At 30.1% G+C, this 16,597-nt stretch overlaps 1 long non-coding RNA gene across 1 annotated transcript; it reads left to right on the plus strand.

Moving 5' to 3' along the window:
- The first annotated feature begins 3,203 nt into the window (after positions 1-3,203).
- On the plus strand, positions 3,204-15,866 carry LOC144371853 (uncharacterized). Its single transcript, XR_013431955.1, has 3 exons — positions 3,204-3,323; positions 9,630-9,756; positions 15,756-15,866. It is a non-coding gene; the product is annotated as an uncharacterized LOC144371853 (long non-coding RNA).
- Positions 15,867-16,597: the final 731 nt, after the last annotated feature.

The following is a 16,597-nucleotide window of genomic DNA, read 5'->3' on the forward strand; positions in this document are numbered from 1 at the left end:
AGATTGGAGGAATTCTTTATTGCTTTTGTCATCTACTTAATTGAGAACAGGAAATTTACTGTTTCATGTTTCTTTCACTTCTTTCTCTGAGTGGATGTATTTGTGTCTCTTTAGTGGTCTTTTTTTTTTTGTTTGTTTGTTTCTGAATTGTAGGTTTGTGGGATGCTCACCAATGTTTTTAATATGTTTTTTAATATGTTTTTTATCTCTTGCTATATTAATTTTGTTCTTTCCTCAAATGAGTAATGACAGAACTTAAAAAGTAGATATTTTCAAGGTCCTCATAAATGAAGTATGTAAAAATAGGATACTTTAGAGAAAATGAAAAAGTCAACAAAGCAAATGCACTTGGGCTTCTGATTAATGTGTATTATGTGGTTAATTTCTGGCTGAATGTTATCTAAAGTGTGTTTTCATTGTGTAGATACAATTTTGAGAGTGAAGACTTAAATTAACAATGGTCAAATAGAACTGTTTTTCATCTCTAATGTGTTTTAGAGTTTTCACCAGGGGTATTAAAGGATCTCTATATTCCTAATTGTGTAGTGTTTAGTGACTTTGGAATTCTTGAATTCACTTTCCTAAAAACTTTAGAAAGCTGAGAGCAAAGTATCTTGTAGAACATAAAAAAATCAGTAAAAAAATCAGTACAAAAAATCAGTACAAAGGTACACTTAAGCACTGAGCTGTATCTCGAGCTCCCACACCTTTTAAATATTTTTATTAGAGATAGCGTTTTGCTGAATGACTTAGAGCCTTGCTAAGTAACAGAGGCAATATTTGTCTTTGTGATCTTCCTGCCTCATCCTTTCAAGTCACTGGAATTATAGGTGTGTACCACCATGGATAGCATACATTATTAGTCTTATGATTGATACTTGTTTCTCTTTGTTTTATAATAATCTATGATTTTTTTGTACAAAAATTATATGGTGTATTTTGGGATATACAATGTGTACATTAATGTTTATAGTAATTGCACAAAAGGTTCAAGAAAATTAAACAGTCTGTGGTAAGGTTTTTAGTTTGTATTTAGTAAACATATAATATTTACTCTAATTAAGTTGAAATGATAAAATGGAAATTATGATTTTCATAGCAAACAGTAAAAATAAAATATAGTGTCATTGAAATACTAGGAAAGAATAAGCTGAATGGAATAATTATTTATTTAAAATTATTGATGGCCCCACTAGTCCTAATGGTCCAATATAAGAGATAACTCAAATGTTCTTGAATGTTTAAATGAACAATTTAAAGTACATCCATAAATGACACCTTGCTATGTTCCCAAGCCTGTCATTGAACTTGCAGTCCACCAGTACCAGACACCTTCATTGTGGAATTATTGGCATGCAACACAACCCATGGCTTAAGAAATTTTCTTTAATAATTGTCTCCTATTAAATTCTTTGATAAAATGATGTGTTTCATGATCAAGACACTTATAACTGTGTCCTGTGCCTGGTGAATTACCAGTAATTTTTAACTGAGTTGAATGGGAAAAAATGACTATCAAAGATCAGTGTATGCAAAGGACATCAATAATACAATACAGGTTCTTTGGTTTAAATAACTGCCTCATAATGGTCCATGTATTAGAGGTCTGTTCCTAAGGTGGTTTTATTTAGTAGAAACATTAGAAGGTAACGCCTATTGGGAATTGTTTAGTTCTTTGTAGAGTATGTATTTGGAAAAAATTGTTGACACCTGGTGCAATTTTATGCCATGTGTTCCTGCCATAATGTGCTTACTCACTTCAAATGTAAAGTTGTAATACCAGTACCAAATAACAAGAATCTCCAGAATTTTTATTTAAAATACAATTTTTTCTATTTGTTAGTTGATTATCACAAGTACTTTTCATAGCTAAAAACAGAACAAAACAAAAAACTGAAAAATTGTTTAGCTAAATTCATTCGCATATATCTTATGTGTCTTTGAAACTCATTTTTTAAAAGATGTTAATTTAAAGTAGTGTTTTTTAGTTTTACTATACATGGTAATTTTTTCCCAATCTTTCTAGGTTTTTCTCCAGGCATATGAAATCCAGGGTTATGGATTATATTATTTTAATGCATTTTTTTTTAAATTAAAGAGCCCTTCAAGTACCTGTACACAGAATTGGAAACCACTGGTTTCCAGTTAAAAATGCTTTAAGTCTCTGTGTTTCTCTTGTGTGCTGTTTGGATTTGTCAACTTCACCCTTTCATGTAGGGGTTTATAGTAAACAGATTTGCCATGTTGAAAATAATAAAAGGTGATTTTATTTATTTTAAGATGATTTTCTTAAATTTTCAGGTATTTACACAAACTGGTGAGAAAGTATTTTTTTCAGTAGATCTATCTTGTTCCCTTGCTTTCATATCAAGAAGCTATTTCATAAAAAGAATGTTTAGGTTTAGACTAGGTTCAAAATTACAATAGACTACGAATACCAAAAAATAAAAAATAAATAAATAAACTACGTTGAATATATACTGTATGTTATGCACATTTTTACTATTATGTTGAGAAATAAAAATGAATCATTTAGCTTAATTTTCAAAGCACAGTCCAAATTGATTTACCCAAATTATACCCTATTAAAAAAATACTTGAGTGTTCTTGAAAGTATTTGAATAGTAAAAAGTAGTTAAATATGTAAAGCTAAAGAATGTGCTTCTATAGCAGAGGTGTAATTTTTTAGTTCATAGAATCCTCAAAAAGTTTTATTTAGTTTTTTTTTTTTTTTTGTGATAGGAATTTATCCCAGGGTCTTTTGCATTCAATGCAAGCATTATCAATTGAACTATATTAAGAGCCATAGAAATGTAGCATGATTATATAATCTAAAAAAATCTTTGAGTTTTTGAGACAGAGAGTTGTGATTCTGAGTTCAAAACCTGAATAGCCTCTTACTATCTGTGGTATTGTAAAATTGTATTAATTTACAATAGACATACAAATATTCTCTAAAAGAAAAGGAAAAAAAGAGTATACAATGCAAAAATATCTCCAGTTCCATATACTTCACTGTATCCCAACAAATTGGCAATTCTCTGTTATAGCTCTCCTTATCAAGAGGTAGTATATCTTTGCCAATATTTGAATAAAAAGTATGGCTATTATATTATATGCAGTAGAAGAGGGTAAATATGTAAACCTACTGGTATTTTGCTTAGACCTAAAGTATGTTGAATTTTTCCAGTTTTTATCTTTGTAAACTTCATCATCTTAAGAAGAAGAAAAAGAAGCTCATATTATGATTATAAAGGAGAAGAGACCACGTGGATGAGAATGAAAAGACCAAAATGGACAGTCATCTCTCTTCCAGGAACAAGGTAACCATGTCAAATAGTGGAACATACACATGTAAAATTTCTGCTGGAAACAGAATAGCTCAGATAAGTCAATATAATTTTGGCCTACTCAAAAACTGTTCATTTGAATCATGAATTAGTAAGTTTTCTGGTAGTTTGTAATACTTGATAGCTTAAAATACATTTAATAGAAACAGGAAGCCAGAATTCAAAACATAATAATTTCAAATTAACTGCATAGATTTAGGCATGGAAGAACCACTGAATTTATTTTTCTTGATTTAATGTTAAAAGATCTGTAAAATAATTTTGAGTAATGCCAAAATGCATATAGACATGAAAATGTTATTAGTACTTTTACTCACAGCATACTCTACAACAAAAGATAAGCCAGACAACCATAGCTGGATCACTAGGATGAAGGCCCAATGGAAAAATTAAAAAAAAATATATAATCTTTTTGTTCACAACTAAAAAGTATATACAGACATGAAGATATATAAAGACACTTCCCCCTGGATTTGCATCATCAGTTGTTTGTTCTTTAATATATGAAAAGTTACTATAACAGTTATAAGTTTGAAAGAATGACTGGCTTTAGGCAACTCTCATAGTAGCCTCCTGGGTCTAAAAATATTATTTCTTTTTCATTTGCTTTAAAGGAGACATATTGTTAAGGAAAACATGTTTTCTCAACTTTGATAAGAAAGGAGGGTTTCAGTCATTAAAATTTTTTTTCAGTGTAGGAAACTACAGCACTTAATATATACTTTTGATGTCGCAGCCATTTGCCATATGTGGCTAAAGAGTTCTTGGAATATGGCTGGTCTACCTTGAGAAGTATTAGAAGTGGAAAGAAGTGTGAGATTTGAAAGTTTAATGAAAAACACATGTAGTTAGCTAACAATTTTCCTTGTTTCTCAATTAGAATAATAAAGTTATGAATAATATTGGGTTAAAATATAAATAATTTTCCTAGAAATTATAATCATAATTTTATGTAATAAAATTTTAAATTATTTTATATCTTAAATTATTGTATAGTACAAATTATTTGTTGTAACATACATTATAAGAATTTATAGACATTTATTATTATAATTATTTATTTGTTTTACTTATGACATCTAAAAGCTCAGTTATACATATTTATCATTTTATTTTTTAAACTATGTATGATGCTATAGAAGATTATCTACTTTTTCTAAACTCTAGCTGCATCAAATTTCCTGAACAAGAGATGAGTGCATACCTGTAATGCTGGTGATTCAGAAAACTAACAAAAGTTAATCACAAGCTTAGGGTCAGCCTCAAAGACTTAGTGAGTTTTTGGGGAAAAAAATGAAAAAATGAAAACAACTGGAGATATCCTCGGTGATGCATCACTGGGTCTATCCCTGGAACCAACCAACCAAACAACCAAACAAGCCTCATTTAGCCAGAGTATGAAGGTTTTGAAACCCAAATATGTAAAGTAATTCTCACTATATTATTTGCATTTGTCAATCTATTATTGGCATTATTGTTCCTGGTAATTGATATGACCTTATATTCAACATTAAATATTTATGTCCCATTCTATGGTCAGGTCTTCTAGTACATAAAAGGCTTTGTCTGAGAGGAAATATAATTAATAGTTCATTATTTTGGGGTCCTAAAGCCTTAGTTGAAATAGTTTCACCTGGCACTCAGAGGCAGAGGAGTCTGATGTTGTTATTTTCTCTATTCAGGTAAAAATTATTCAATCAGAAGTGATTGGGGGTAATAATTATTGAATCAGAGCAACAACCAAATAATAGAGGGTAGGCTTCAAAATCTGGGAGAAAATTCATCTGTGTCTCAGGCAGATCTCTTGATCCATCTCCAGGTTTTGTGATGCCTGGGTGTGTCTGTCACAAGCCTTTTCCCTCTGACTCTCAGGGTATTTTTTAAAAAAAATATTTATTTATTTATGTATCTTTAGTTGTAGGTGGATACATTAGTTTGTTTTTATGTGGGGCCGAGAATCGAACCCATTGCCACATGCATGCTACGCAAGCAGTCTACCAGAGCCACCACCACAGGCCCTCGAGTATTTTTAAAAATGATAAGTCTGCAGGGCTCGACATTATGAAGCAGAAGAAAGGGGTTGAGTAAAAGTAGTCCAAACTAATTGTGAGAACCTAGGCTTTCCTGACATCACCTTTTTAATCTTTTAGCTCTACTATAAATTTGATAAAGCTCAATATACTGCCACCTCTGGCCCTAAGAATGGGGTTGACTGTGAGGATTCTACTTTTTTGTCCTGTTCCAGATTGGTGACCTCTTCCTGGCCTGAAAGTAACTCTGTGTTTTCTTGCCTACACCCCTTTAGAGTGGATGTTATAGACAGGATCAGGACATGAGAATTTTGACTCATGTAAATAATTCATATTTGGGAGGAGCTGTGGTCCAAGGAATTTTCAGTTTCTCTTTTCTTACCAGGTGGCACCCACTTTTTAAAGTGCATTTTCCAAATGTGTGGTAAGCATGATTTTCCTAAATGTCATCTTTTCTCAGCTAATTCACTATATTATGAAGTGTGGTTCCTGGAACATTTCAAATAGCACATAGTTTCAATTCATCTTTTCCTTGGTTTCGGATGGAATTTTTAAAAGTGAATGAGTGTGTATGTGCATGTGTATGGTTGTACTTTTACATGAAAGGAACATGGAGTTATAACATGAAACACTTTAAAGAGTATTTGTACCTAATTCTGTGTGTGAAGATGCATGTTCATAGTCTCAGCATTTTAGGAGGCTGAAGCAAGAGGATCAATATATTGAGAATAAAAAATAAAAAGGGAAGGGGGAAGTCTCTCAGTGTGTAGACACTGCTGAGTTTAATCTTTAGTATTAAAATTAAAGACATCTTTGAACCTTTTGTTTATTTGTATTTCATAAGCATAGATAGCAAGTTTGGGGTCCCCTTAAGAAACTTTAGAGTATGATGTCTCTTAAGTGTCTGCCATGTCTTTGAGTGTCCATGGTGTAAAAATTACATGAAGCTAACCCAAGGTGCCCACAGCTCCCATGTTGAATTACCTAGAGAATACCAACCTGGGTGTAATCCTCTTTTCATACAGACTACCTTGTGGTCAGGGAATGGGGCACCTTGTTTAACTAGATGAATACTCTAGATACTCTAGAGATTATAGAGATATCTTTTATAGGATTCATGTAAACATCAAATATTGGAATACTAATATTATTTTCCCCAAATGTTAGGTTCAGCTCCACAGAAATACATTGCTGCTCAGATACATTGATTTTGTAACTGAAAAGAAAGGCAAATATGATTTTTGACTTCCATTTTCTTACCTAGGGAAGATTTTTTATAATGTGCCAAAATTTGAAAGGAGAATAAACTGTAGCAAGGATTTAGAAAAAAAAAAATCCTACTGTGTTTGTGCAGATGTCTTCAAGGAAAAACTCCCTATATGCTAATTGGAAGATATAATGTAGTGCTTCATGTTTGGGGTGGTCACTAAATATTTAAATAAATTTTATATGGATTGAGCATCTCTCACTTATTCTGATATTTTTATTACATATAAAATGTAATTTGTCACTAATATTTGAAAGGTTTAAAAAAAAGTTTCCAAAGAGAAAAGATAGAGTTAAATTTCAAATCAAATTGTATTCAAACTATGGTAGTTTTTTGAGCCTGTAAAAGAACATCATTGAAGGTTAAGTAAGATCTTAGTTGTATCTATGGCTATAATTTTTTCTTGCTGTGGAGCTATTTCTAGAATGTCAGGTTAGAAAAATTCAGAGATAGGCAATAAGCAGCTTTTCTTTTTCTAAATCTACATTGCAGTACTTCAAATTCATCAAACATAAGATATGAATGCATCCAAAATCTTAGGCTGTCAAGGTTTTTTTTTTAATAGAAAATTAGCAAATAAGTAAGGTGAAAGTAAAATGGACAAAAGGAGGTTAGAAAATTTATAAAATTCTGGGCACATTAGGCCATTCCAGTAATCACAACAACCTGGAGGTTGAGAAAGAAAGATCAAACCTGAAGCTTAGTGTAGCAACTTAGTGAGATACTGTATCAAAAAATAAAAAATAAATAAAAAATAAAATGCCTAGAATATATCTTAGTTGTAGAATGACCCCTTACCAAAAAATAAATCAAAATTCCAGATGAAGATTCCTTTACCCTGAAGCCAACAAATACTTAGGAGTTTTAAGAAAATTGTGTGTATTTGTTTTGGGCTGACATGAGATGGCTTAATATTCTAAGGGTTTCACATTAAGGAGAGACTTAAGTTTCACCTTTTTTTTTAAACAAATATTTTGTTGTTACCCCTGAATATAAAAGTGTTCAATTAATTTTTTTTTTATGGACAACAATGTGACTATTCTGATTGAGTTTCTAAACCATCATATTTTAAATAGTGAGGATCTTCTAAATCATATTGGGAAGGGAGCTCTTCTGTAGTAGAACAGAAAAATTGGAGGTAATATCTTCAACCAGTTATTTCCTAAAATGGCCTATAAGGTGTCCCATTTTCCTCTGTCATTTTTTATATTCAATGCAAGGTTTCAATTGTCAACTTCCCTATTTATATAATTTGTAAGAAGCAGGTATACATAAGTGTGTTCTTTTTTATCAGAATAAGTAACTTGTTTGTGTAGATGTAGCGACCCCTAATTTATAGGAAATGAATCATAAATATAAATATTATTCTATTCTGGGACTTGAAACTGGCACTTCATTTAGGAAAATTTTATAGGCATAACACCAGCCTTGTGGGATATGTACTAGATGTTATCAGAATTGAATTATGAGACTATTAATTGTTGAAATATTGGTTGTTTTTAACACATTTGGTATCAAAAGTGGTTGCAGAGTAAGGAGTCGTGGCACACACCTGTAATCACAGTGATGTGAAAAAATGAGATAGGAAGAAAGTAAATTTGAGTCCAATCTCAGTAATATAGAGACCCTAAGCAACTTTGTAAGCCCATTTATCACAATTAAAAAAAAATAAAAACTTCTTGAAATGCATTTCAGGGGTCGAGAGCTCCTGGGTTAAATCTCTAATTAAAAAAAAAAATAATGATGTTTCAGAAGAAAGACATCACACAGAATGTTAAACTAACTTCATGTATGTGTTGGTTCACTAGTGATAAGTGAGACTCTGGAAAAAGATGTATTCCTATGTAGTCAGGGAGGCATTTAGGGTGCCAGCACCTTTCATAATTTTTGTTCTTAACTGCTTAGTATTCTCTCACTTTCTACTTTGAAATGAGCCAGGTGAGGATACAGTTTTACAGTGAGAGTGGTTTTACAAATCTGGGAATTTTAAACCTGATGTGTCAGTTTCCTTATAAACTGAGAGATTAACAGTCTGTTCACTTAATGTGGTTTTTTTTATTTTTATTTTTTGTTATATAACTTTGTTTCATGTAGTTCAAGTTGACCCAAGTACCTAAGTGTTTTATAATAGTTTGATAGTTAAAATTTTTATTGTTTTAGAAGTGAGTTGTGATATTGTGGTCTGCAGAAGTAAAAATATTTTTTTAAAATATAGTATAGATTTATGGTATTTTTTTTAATTAATTTATTTTTTTATTGGTTGTTCACAACATTACAAAGCTCTTGACATATCATATTTCATACATTAGATTCAAGTGGGTTTTGAACTCCCATTTTTACCCCAAATACAGATTGCAGAATCACATCGGTTACACATCCACAATTTTACATAAAATATGGTATGTTTAAATAATGAGAAGATAGACAACTTTGGAGATAACCATTCAAATAAATATGTGGACTGTTGAAAGTTTTGGTGTGTCTTTAATTATCTCTTATGTCTTCAACAAGCTAAGGTGACCACTGTTGTATAAGTATAGTTATTACTTATGTTTTTTCTATGTATGTTTCAAGTATCATTGCTTTGTTTGTTGTGCTTCTTTTGAATATTCAATAACTAATTGCAACTATTATTTATCCTTTGAAATTATGTTGGATTTTCTCCACTTTTTTGCTTCAGTGTTTTGCTTCTCATGCGCTGCTCCCTGGGTTTCATTATACCAAATTTATCCACCAATTTTACTGCTTATAACAAATTATTGGCACTGGGGTTATAGCTCAGTTGGCAGAATGCTTCCATTTTATGCACAAGGCCCTGGGTTCAATCCCCAGCACCATAAAAAAAGTATCTTATTGAACGGTTGACATCACTACCATATGTGAAAACCATCTCTTTTAACTCATTAAAATTTTTGTGAAGTTAAATACTTTGTCATGAATCATATGGTTTATGTGATGTGTATTTATTCATTTTTACTTCAGGAACCATTGACATTAAGGGATGTGGTCATTGATTTTTCAGAAGAGGAATGGAAATGCCTGGACCCTTCTCAGAAGACTTTATATGGAGATGTGATGTTAGAGATCTGTAGACACCTACTCTTTATTGGTGAGCTTAAATTTTATTCAGAACTTCTAATTCAAAACCAATATTTAATTTTTTAACTGTATAGTGTATCTTATGCCAGCTTCTATTTTGCATGAAAACGTTTTAGTTTCTTGTTTTTTAGGACAAAGATTGGGCATTTGTTTTTGTAGAAAAGAAAGTGTTAAATATTTTTCTTTATCTTTAACATCATTTCTAATTAGTGCTCACAATGTAGAGAATAAAAATGGTTTCAAAGTATTTTAGTGTTTTTGTCCGAAAAAATGATTTGGAAAATAATTGTGTAGAATCTTAAGGGTGTTTTCTCTTTATTTTTTTTATATGGAGGAAAATATTAAAAAGCCTTCTGTAGTTATGAAGAAAATAACAAAATGTGACATACTCCATTTTCCATCAAAAACATCTTGCTCTCTGTAAGTTATCTTTGGTCACCTTTCTTTCCCCCAAAGAAATAACCTTGAAATTTTAAGAGAAAATTGACAGCAGACATATATCAAAGTGGGTAGAAATCAATGAAGCAAAGAGTACAGATAAGAGGTTCAAATGTCAAAGAGGAATTCACTTTTAAAAATGTTAATTGATAAGCTAAAATCTGACACAAAAATTAATTTTTTCAAGCCTAGGTTTATTTCTGTTGCAATAATTAAAGAGCATTGCATGCTCTGTGTTTATCATGCATATGAATTATTTAAGCTCCTTTTTGTTCTCCAGTGATCTCCCTACATTCAAATACACAAAGCATTGTTTAAAAAAAAAAAAGAGTAAAGAGGCAGGAAAGGTGGGATAATGGCAAGAAAGCCAAGCTGCCTCATATCAATAGGTTAATTTAATTCATTGGCATCACTACTACATATTGTTCATTTTATTACTAGGCAGGTTACCAACTTAGCAACATTATGCACCTTATTTCTCAGTTATATACTAAGTTGTAATGTGCAATGTTAGGAGTTTTGTGTAGCTCTCAAGAAAGTCCATTGTATAAACCTACTGTTATGTAGACAGTTTTAGGCTCAGTGAAACATTGTGCTTATCTATAAAGAGAGTTCTTTTATTCTCAGGTGCTGTGTGCCAGAGATCATATTTGAGGCTGATAACATTCTGTTGAAGAGCATTTTCAAGCAGGGAATTGACATAGCAGCTTGACATTGCACATGTATTTTATTATTATTTTTCTGCCATGTAATAAATAGCAGCATTTCATAATACCTGCTCCTAATGGTTATGTAAGTATAGCTGATCAATTTGGTTTAAAGAAGAATTTTCAGGGCCGGGGCTGTAGTTTACTGGCAGAGGGCTTTCCTCACATGTGTGCAGTACTGTGTTTGATGATTAGGACTACATAAAAATAAACAGATATAATAAATGCATTCTGTCCACCTATCACTACAAAAAAAAGTAAAAACAAATATTTCTATTGTAATACAATTATCCAGAATTTTGTGGGTTACATTTTTCTAATTCTTTTGGGTTTTTTTTTTTTTTGAGTTTCACTCTATAGAGAACTTCAGTATTGTTCATTAGGTTTTCTCACATCCGTGATATTGTTTTTATTTCTATATCTATATGTTATAATTGAACAGAAATTATGATGATTTGTCACTTTAGGTAAACATTAGTTGAAGTTAAACTGCACGTGAACCGTGTTCCAATTTTCAATCAAGTTTTCTATGATTTTTTTACATGTATAAATATTAACCCTTTTTATATATGATTTTATATAGTACATTGTTTATACTCAGTTCTTGTTCTTAATTATATAATGTATTTAAGTTTATATATTTATATACTCACACACACACACACACACACACACACACACACAGTGGATTGAACTCTTATAATACTGAGCTACGTCATCATGCCCTTTTGACTTTCAGTTTACAATAGACTCTTGTTAAGTGGCTGAAGCTTAAATTCTATTTCCATGCCTCAGCCTTTCTTCCAAGTTGCTAGAATTAATGGCATATTCATTATCTCTCTATATATGAATCTGTTCTTTTGTCTAGGAGTAAGACTTTAGTATTTTAAAGGTACCATAAAGATGTTTCCAATTCTGTTTATCTTTTATGTATTTGTCAAATTTTTAATTTTGATAAAAACTGTACACTGTATAACTTTTCTGAACTTACTGTCTTACATATTTTGAATTTACTGCTTAGTAGTGTTCAAATAAATTGTTTTGTAAGATTTTTTTTTTCTAGAATGTGTGTGTCACATAAAAAGTATGTTTCTTTTTCCTCCAAACAAGTGATCTTTTGTCTCACCTTTTTATCCCTGATGCCATTCTTTTTGGTTTCTATATTTGGCTACAGTAGATCTCTCTCATACATAGAGTTACCTGGTATTTTTTTTATTGGTATTACTATTTCACTTAATATAATATCTTAAAAGTTGATTATTATAAATATTATACAATTTCTTATCTTTGTAAAATTTTAAAAGTTTTCATATTTTATTCCAAATCGCCTACATATAGTCATGTAAAATGTAATTTGATTGGTTTGCCACATTGGTCTCTATTGAATGTTGTTTTAATGAGAGTAGATCTGTAAATATATTTTGATTTGACCATCAAGTTGAGGGCTAATTGATGTGATGTTAGTTTTATTACTCATGTCTTCTTCATTTAACCTCAAGTTAAAATGCTCTATTAAATATTGTAACTTTTATTGTATTTATATAGGGAAGCATTTTTTTATTTTAATATTTGTAGTTATGTATGTACACAGAATATTCCATAGAATTGTTCAAATAACTTATTTTGTACATGCAAAAATAATATTGATTTTTTTGATTGGTATTACATGGACTTCATAGATTTCTTTGGGTGCTTTAGGCTTTTTTTCTGTATCAGAGGTGTTTACCCTCTGAGCCTCATCTACACTCCTTTTTTGGGAAGGGTACTGGGGATTGACCTTAGGGGCACTTGCCCACTGAGCTACATCCCAAGCCCCATTTTGTATTTTATTTAGAAACATGGTCTCCTTCAGTTGCTTACCACCTTGTTTTGATGAGGCTGGATTTGAGCTCACAATCCTGCTGTCTCAGACTCCCAAGCTTCTTGAATTAAAAGTGTGTGTTATCATGCCTGGCTGGCAGCTGTTTTATATATAATTTTGTTACAATGTCTAGATAAGTTGCTTAGGGCCTTGCTTAATTGCTGAATTTGGTTTTAAACTCATATTCATAAATTTTAAATATCACTTTTGCTTTTGATTTCTGTGTTTTTATGTTATGTTAGAATGCAACTTCAATATTGTAATATCTGTTAACATTTGTTTTGTACGTTTAACCTGATTTCTTTGGAATAATATTCCAGAGACTACAGAGAATATTGCCTCTGAAAACCAAAATGGTTTTTAATGTTATTTAAAGGGTTTTTTTTTTTATTCCTTGGGTAATAATGCAATTCTATTTTTTTATTCTTTGCATTAATTGGGGATTGATGTCTCCTATTATTATGTTTTTGATTTCTATGATGTTGAATTTTGTCTTTTCTTTCTGTAGATGAAAATCATTATTTGAGTTATATATATATTCCATATGATTGTATTCTAAGGATTTGGCATATTTATTTTTATATAATATTCTACTTTGTCTCTTATTTGTATAAATATTATCAACAATTTTGAAAGTAATATTTGTTTTATCCTTTTGTTTTTAATCTTCTTGTGACCTTATATCTAAAAAGAATTTTTGTAGATTTAAATCTGACATAGTTAACATATTTTTAAGTTTAATCTTGTTGGTCATATTGTGTTTTGATTAGTTTTTTTTCCAAATTATTTATTGATATTGAAATTAGTGATGAGGAAAAACTTCTATAGTTTTCAAGTTTTGTTGATTTCTTATATTTTTTTCTACTATTAAAATATGCCTTAATGCGTAGCTCATACATTTTTATGGTGATAATTTACTTTTTTCTATTTTTTTATCCTTGATGTTTATTTTGTCATTACTTTGTAATTATTTAAGTGCCTAAAAACAGTAGAATAAATTGGAAATTACATTCTTATATTCTTAAATGAATATACAACCAGTGTAACTCCACATAATTTATCACCAAAAGAATAGATTTTTATAGTTTGTGAATGTATTATATATGAAGATACATTCTACTGTCATGTATAACTAAAGGAAAATTAAAGAAAAAAATAAAGTACTTAGTTTGCACTACATTTTAATCTGAATTTATTGATTTTCTAAAACAATCAGTTTTTTTTACATGTGTTGCCATGAGTTGTAATTGATGTCACACCTGCTTTTCTAATTTATACTAATTAGCAAATATTTATGATAATTTTTATGCTTTAGTTTTCCACATTCTATTGTAGAATGAAATGTTTTACATACAACAATGAAAGTGTAATAAAATATGTATTTGTATATATTTTTCTTTTCCACAAGAGCTTTCAAATTTTATATGATTTCTGTTGTGCAGAATATTTTATTGCAAATATTCCACTGATTATTTCTCTTACAGCTGGTGAAGAAGTAAAGCTATTTTTGAATATTTTCATATCTTTAAAGATGTATTTTTCATAAAGTTCAAAAAAATGGTATTGGTAGATAAAGTATTGTAGGTTCATATTTTCTTTTTCTTTCAACATACATACTTGTATATCCCAATTCCTTTCTGGACGTCTTCTGCAAAGAAATCAACTGTTAATCATAAAAGAATATCTTTGTAAATAAAATTTCTCTTTTTATATCTTTTGATGTCAATTATTTTTGAAGAGTTTTAAAAGTTGATTATAAATTTATTAACTTTTTTTCATTTATTTATTTATTTATTTATTTATTTAGAATTCAACTCAGAGGCACTCAACCATTGAGTTACAACACCATCAGTATTGTGTATTTCACTTAGAGACAGGTTCTCACTGAGGTGCTTAGTGCCTCATCATTCCTGAGTCTTTGAACTCCTGATCCTCCTGTCTCAGCCTCCCAAGATGGTGGGGTTAAAGTTATGCACGATTGTGTCCAACACTACCTGTATCTTTTAATTAATTTTAGCATTTGATATATTTTATTTCTCAAATTTTTAATTCATGAGACTGTGTGTGGGGAGGAGTGGGGGGGGTTGGGAATCAAGCCCAGCCTTTTTCATGTGAGTCAAGCAATCTACCATCTAAAATGTATCCCCAGCCTGAGACATTTTTAAATGAATATTTCTAGTATATAATTTCTACTTTTTCTGTTCCTATTTTTCTGAATTTCTTTTCAATTTTTTACATTTTTTATTTAGTTTAATAAATATCTTTCAAGAGGTTATTGGGCATTGCTTAGATAATTAACAACATCAAATTTCCAACTCTCGACTTTTGGTTTGTTTGAGTAGATTATACTCTTTATTGTGTGAGCTATTATTTTCATTGAGATTTTTCTATTTAAAAAATGTTAAACTAAATCATCATAGTCATTTTGGAAAATATTTGGAAGTCACAATGTAAACAAAAACAGGTCATGTGCAATGATATATAAATGTAATTCCATATAATTGGGAATCTACGGCAGTGGAATGCCAGGTTGAAATAAATTTTAGCATTGTTGTAATAAACTGTCTCAAAAAAAGTATAAACATTGAAAGGTCTATGAATGTAGTTTAGTGATAGAATATCCCTGTGTTTAATCCTAAAAAATACTTCCCAAAAAGATAAAATGAAAAAAAAACTAAATAAGAGATTTATTTTCTGCAACATTTGAGTCACAAGTGGAGTTCAAATATGTTGCAGTAAAGGGCTGTGATTGTGATATCACTCAGTTTGAATGTTGTCCTCATCTGTGGTGCTACAAATTCTTTAAAGATGATTTTCAAAGTTCTCTCAGCTTTTGTCAGCATATTATAGTAAATTCTATATATTTCTTGAGTAATAATCGCTTTAAATTATCCTGTTCTGGGGCTATTCCCCTCCCCCACCTTGATAAGTTTTTATATATTTTCAGAGTCTATTCCCCATAGTGTTACAAGTGGAATAACTTGCTATTTTAATTTATTTCAGGTATGACTTCTAATCCAAACCAAGGATTTTCAGAAAAAGAAGAAATAAAATATTTTTTGCAAAACTTGATAAAGAGCAGGTATGGATACCAAGAGAGTTATATACTTAATTTTGAACAAGAAATATAAATTAAAAAAAAGGAAAGTTCAGAAAATTTTTAATAAAGAGAAAAAAATAATGAAAATTATTTATACACAAAATTACAAATTAATTAGGTTACATTATTAGAAACATTTCAGAAGACTGACTCCTCAACTTGTGGCAGCCCCTTTTTGTTCGGTTCAAATTTTTAAGTATATTATTGTAATTTTAAAATATTTTGTATAAAACCACTATAATGCACAGTATTTTCAAATGCAAAATCATGTATCAACCTACAAATACATTCAATGTTTACAGGCCATTATAAAGATGAGTTTTTAAAATACCTTCAGGAAAATAAAGACTCAACCAGTTTTGGAAGCTTTAGAAATAAAACTAGAATAGAAATGGGCATTTTAGTGAAAAAAATCTAAACAGTAATAAAATGCTTATTAATCAGTTATGCTTTAACTTTTAATAATGTCTATGTGATTGCACATTAGATAAAAGTCTACAGATCACTAATACAAAATTGCAATATTCTAATGTGTTTTATGAAGTTATAACAAGGTGATTTTCTACACAATATAGACAAATTGTCTCATCATTTTAGTATTTTTACTTAGAGACAAGAAAAATATTCAGATTAAGGAGAAATGGAAATGATGTAATAAGCCTCACTAGGACTTTCTGTTGAAAAGAACTATTGATTAATTAAATATGTTTAAGGTGTAAGTATTGTAGGCATTGCTTTTTAAATT

The sequence above is a fragment of the Ictidomys tridecemlineatus genome, chromosome Y (genome assembly GCF_052094955.1).
Source record: "Ictidomys tridecemlineatus isolate mIctTri1 chromosome Y, mIctTri1.hap1, whole genome shotgun sequence".
Taxonomy (NCBI): domain Eukaryota; kingdom Metazoa; phylum Chordata; class Mammalia; order Rodentia; family Sciuridae; genus Ictidomys; species Ictidomys tridecemlineatus.